This window comes from Myotis davidii, unplaced genomic scaffold, assembly GCF_000327345.1.
Source record: "Myotis davidii unplaced genomic scaffold, ASM32734v1 scaffold243, whole genome shotgun sequence".
Classification (NCBI taxonomy): domain Eukaryota; kingdom Metazoa; phylum Chordata; class Mammalia; order Chiroptera; family Vespertilionidae; genus Myotis; species Myotis davidii.
The window spans coordinates 3,254,846-3,260,445 of NW_006295183.1; the positions used below are offsets into that span (position 1 = coordinate 3,254,846).

A 5,600-nucleotide genomic window follows, 5' to 3' on the forward strand; every position below is an offset into this window, starting at 1 on the left:
TAGCACAACCTATATAAAGAAAAGTCATGTCCATTAAAGATTATCTTTGCATTCATCCAAACAAGGATTTGTAAACTTTATGGGGACAAAAAAAAAAAAAAAAAGCACAGCTAAGCTCAGAATTATGTTGTTAAAATCTGGCAGCAAACATTTGTCTACTAAAAATTAAGTCCTGTAGGGGTGGTCAAAATCCAGGACAGGCCAGCAAGTTATCTACACATATTCATCTACATTTTCTGAAAGGTACAATCAGATAATTGAGGATTCCTGGCATAGAAGGACCATAGGAATGAACAATGAAGGCAAGTCTATCCATTTTCTGGAACCTATAATGTTGTAGGTATCTGATTCCGGCAGTAGGGATAACTTCACGTCCTGATTCTGCCCGATATATGGGCTGTGCAAGAGTTTACTGGATAAATAACAACTTACAAATGTCACTGTGCCTTGTGAATGAATAATGGGGTTTGCAAGAACATGCTCAATGGGGTTTTATTTTTTAATTCCATTCTATTACTGACAGCAGTATGTAGTTATTTATCTGGTGGTAAAAATGAAGATTCATCGGCAGCTAGGCTAAATTTCTCTGAAGACTTTTCCCAAGACATATCTCAATGTGAAAGGGAGAAAAGTTCTCTTTTTCCCCCTATTTTATACCTTTTCACTTTTTTTTTTAACATCTTCATTGAAGCTGTCGGAAAGCTTCTCAAATATGAGCGATGAGTTTTATGGAGAAAAAAGTGTTTCACCAAGGATTTTGTCTCATCGTGTTTATATATGCTATTTTATGATTCTACAAGTTCTCACTACTTAAGTGAAAGAAAAGAGAGTTTGGTTGTGATTATACATTTATAAGATAAAATCAATATACATGTTCACGGTAGAAATTTCAGAAATATGGAAAGGAAAAAGATGAAACAAATTACCAATAATTCCACAAATATTTGAAAACCACTGATATTATTGTGATTCCTTTCCAAGGATTGTGTAAAAACTTCATATATTTATATTTATTATTAAGGATACTGAATTTTTATTTTTTTAATCTTTGTGTCTCAGTCTCAATAAGTATAATGGTTAATACAATTGCACTATTCCACAGAACAGGTTACACATAAATTATTTATGTGGACTATCTCAGTCAATTTCTGATCTTTTGTTAATGCATTAACTATAATAAATATTCTTTGTATACAGGTTTTTCTACTTTATTTTTGGGTAAATTCCCAGAGGAGAATTACTGAGTAAAATGGTCTTCACTTTTCAAGTTCTAAATGCACAAACAATATGAATTTTCCAAATTGAATATGACTCTCATTAGTGGAAACCCTCTTTCCCCACTTTCCCTCTCTCCTTCCTTCCCTCTTGTTTTCCACCTTCCCCTTTTTTTCTTCCTTCCATCAGAATAAATGAGGGTCACTGTTTCCCCATGAAAGGAACATGCTATCCCTGTGGGAAGGCAGGTACACATCCTGGAATATAATGCTGTCACCGACTGCTAAGTGTATGATAGGATTATTGCCATGGTGACTGCTAAGTGCATGACTGAAACATCACCATGGTGCCATAAAGCATGCTGCAATCTGGAAATTCCTTGAAATTCCACAGCAAGACCATTTCTGGTTTCAGCATGAATTCCATTTATGAATTCTACCAGTGTCATGGTGCTTTCTCATCATGACTCTTCCATTTATCAGGGGCACAGCTTATCGAAATATGAGAGTTAAATTTGTTGCATGTCCCATATCAAGTTCTGTGTTCAGGACTTTGTGTGCATTGCTTCATTCAATGGATGCAACAGTGCCATATGGAAGATACCAGTATTTTGTTCTCGTTTTAAAGATGGAAAAACAAAAAATCAGAGATTTTAATTGTCTTGGGTCATGCTTCTATTTTAGGATGACATGCTTCTATTTTAGGAAAGGAGACAATTTGTTGCATTTTCATAATAATTGAGGCCTCCACTGGGGTGGCTTGAAACGTCAAGATGTCTAGGACAGTTTCATTGGGCCAGATATTTCGGGCCTTTGTTCTGGCTGGCTGTTGAGTTCTTCATTTCTTCCTACATACCAGATCGGACATGTCCAACATTGCTTTCTCATTTACATGTGTGATGTCTGAAAAAAGGTGACCATCACCTCCAGGAACGTCTGGGATCTCTCACTGCTCTCTCTCTCTCTGGTCAGACTTCCTATATGCAACTGGCTAACCCCAGAGTGAAAATTCCAAGAGACTTATGAGGTAGCCTCAGAGATTGCATAGTCTTATTTTGCCATATTTTGTTGGTCAAGAGGGAGTCACAGGCCCAGTCCAAAAAGAAAAGGACAGGAGATCTAGACCCCCCACTTCTTAACTAGAAACACCTCTAGTAATTTGTGACCATTTCAATCCATTATACAAGGTTTGTTGGATCCCAAAACCCTTACTTCACAATACCAACCTTGAGTAAAGACACGGTAGATATTTCTCAGTGGGGAGAATTTTCCCAAACTGCCAGCATTCCTTATAGAGTGACCACACATAGGTAGAGTTCTGCAGAAAACAGGGGGGATTTGGAGTAGACCCTTATCGCCCCAACTCCATTTTCCATGTTACATTTCCCAAGAGGGAGAAGTGTTAGGCTATTACTTTCAGCTTCTCTAATTGCCTCAGTTATCTCTCTCTCTCTTCCCCTCTCAATTTCTCTTCTTCCACCAGATGATGGAAAATTGGTGAGAGCTCAGGAGTGGTTTTAAGACCTGCCTGCTCTCTTATCTAAGATAAGAGTTCTTTCCTCCTCCATGTGGTCAGCCTATGAGGGTGGTGAAAACAGTGGGTGGAGGCCACTTTCTAGATGGAGGCTGCTTAGACTGTGAATTCAAGGAGAAACTTCCACACATCTTCAGATATAAGCCAGCATTTATATTTTAATGTATATGTGGCCTCGTGTCTCTTTTTTAATTGACTTGGAGTCTAGAACTCAGAGTGATGTGAGCAATTGGCCTAGTGCTAACCTCAATCCCTCTTGAGGTGAGACTACTAAAATTGAATGCATTGGGTTTATATTAAATTTTTCCCCATTTTACAAATATAAAAAAACCCATATAATCTTTCATAAATAATAATGTGTCTTTTTAAATTACAGGTTGTTTTACTTGTTCATTTTCATACTATATCATTCAAAATTTCCAGAATGGTGTTGCAAAATAATACTGGTACTGACTTGGTTTTTCTATTATTCTAAATATCAATATTGTTTTACTGATAAGGAGTTAAAAATATATATGTATATATCTTTTTACATAGAAAAGAACCTATATGAGAAATACGTTCCCCAATTTAGAAAGGTATGGGCCATTTTTCTTATTATTACATTTATAACTAGATGAACATTTAGGGGCACGTTTAGAAATTCTAAAGTACTAGAGCGAACCTTTTGAACTCGGCGTGTCAGCATTTTGAAAAAGTGTGTTCCCAACTGAAGTTGAACAAGGTGGCTCTCTGCCTCCTCCTTTCAGCCCTCAAACTGTAAATAGGTACCCTTTTTATGGTCTATTGAGTGCAGTGGTTCTCAACCTGTGGGTCGCAACCCCTTTGGCGGACAAACAACCCTTTCACAGGGGTCACCTAAGACCATCCTGCATATCAGATATTTACATTACGATTCATAACAGTAGCAACATTACAGTTATGAAGTAGCAACGAAAATAATTTTATGGTTGGGTCACAACATGAGGAACTGTATTTAAAGGGTCAGAAGGTTAAGAATCACTGCTCTACAAGGTGCATGTGTCCCCCAAGAAGCATTCGGTGCTGCTGATCGAGCCCCTCCTGAATCCCAAGGCCAACCATGAGAAGACGACTCAGATTATGTTCAAGACGTTCAACATCTGGACCATGTACGTAGCCAGCCAGGCTGTGCTGTTCCTGTGTGCCTCTGGCCACACCACTGGTATTGTTATGGACTCTTGGTATAGGGCCACCCACACTGTGCCCAGCTATGAGGGCTACACCCTGCCCCACGCCATCCTGTGTCTGGACCTGGCTGGCCAGAACCTGACCCACGACTTCATAAAGATCCCCAGGAGCGCAGCTTCACCACCACCGTGAACAGGAAATCGTGTGTGACATCAGGGAGAAGCTGTGCTATGTTGCCTGGGACTTCCAGCAGGCCATGGCCACAGCCAGAGTGCAAGTTCTGGATATGGACTGGTGGCTCCATCATGGCCTTGTTGTCCACCTTCAGCAGATGTGCATCAGCAAGCAGGGGCATGACCACTTAGGCCCCTCCATCATCCTCTGCAAATGCTTCTAAATGTGCTGCCGGCAGACCAGTAGCATTTGCTGCGTGAGCTGACCAAGTCTGAGTTTGATGTATACACCTGGCAAATGTGTGTACTGCATGCTGGCCTGGTGAAACTGGGATAAACCTTTGAAAATAAATTGTCCTGAAAGCTTGTATCTGATCTCAGCATTGGATGGTAGACCTGATTGCTGACTGTGACCTTGTATCCAAGTTAACTGTTTCTTTGGTACAAGTTTAATGTCCTGTATATATCTTTGATTTAAACCCTGTACATGCAGTCGGTCACTTGGTGGTCAAAACGAGAACATATTTCTGTATGATAAATCCAGTGGCTTGATGAGAATTGGCGAGACTGCACAATTCCAATGTGTGCAGGTTATTAATACGTGGGAGCTGCCTATTCTAGGATTTCTCCAGGGGCTGGCATGAGTCCTGAACCAGTTGTCATTTCTGTCCTGCTGGTCTGACGGGGTTGGGGCCAGTCAGAGAAATGCAAATACCATATGATCTCACTTATATGTGAAACTGAAGGAATAGAAACAGAACTGGCAAAGAAACAGAGCCAGAGGCATGGATACATGTAATAGCTTGACAGCTGTTGGAGAGGAGGAGGGTTGGGCGGCTGGATGAAAGAAGGTGAAGAGATTACGCCCAGACACAGACAACAGTATGGTGATAGCCTCAGGAAAAGGGAGGTGAGGATAGGTCGAGATGGGCTACATGGGATCAATGGGGATAGAAAGAGACTTTGCTTGGGGTGATGGGCACCCAACAGGGTGCAGATGATGTTTTGTTGAGTTTACACTTGAAACCTGTATGGTTTTGTGATCCAATATCACACCAGGACATCCAATAAGACAAACAAAACAAACAAATGTCCAGGAGCCAGCCAATGAGGTAGCGTCCAAGGTCTGGTCTCCAGAAGTTGAGCTGGCCCTGCACAGTCTTCCTGCAGGTGGATCAGAGGCTGAGAGAAGCAGCTAGGCGGAGGCCATCCTGGACATTCTGGGGGCTTTTGTGGTGACAGGTAAGTGGACATGGGTTTAAGGAGAGTGCTTTGAGTGTAGCCTGGAGCCCCCAGTCCTCCTGTGGCACTCGAGGCAGGGCCAGTGTTGATGTTTGCTCTTATGCCACCTCAGGAGCCTAGACATTTGCAATCAAGGGGGAAGGAGCCTTTACTGAAAGCTGTGCTTGGGACATAGGATACCTGCCAAGTACTAGTATGTGCCCTGGCAGAGAGAACAAATGGTAGGGGACGCATGCTTTGCTGCACAGGTGTCACTTGGAGCTGAAAAGAGAGCCAGGAAAAAAGGGA

At 41.3% G+C, this 5,600-nt stretch overlaps 1 pseudogene; it reads left to right on the top strand.

Annotated features, from left to right (window-relative positions):
- Positions 1-1,736: 1,736 nt before the first annotated feature.
- Positions 1,737-5,600, top strand: part of LOC102772421 — a 7,237-nt pseudogene continuing 3,373 nt past the window's right edge.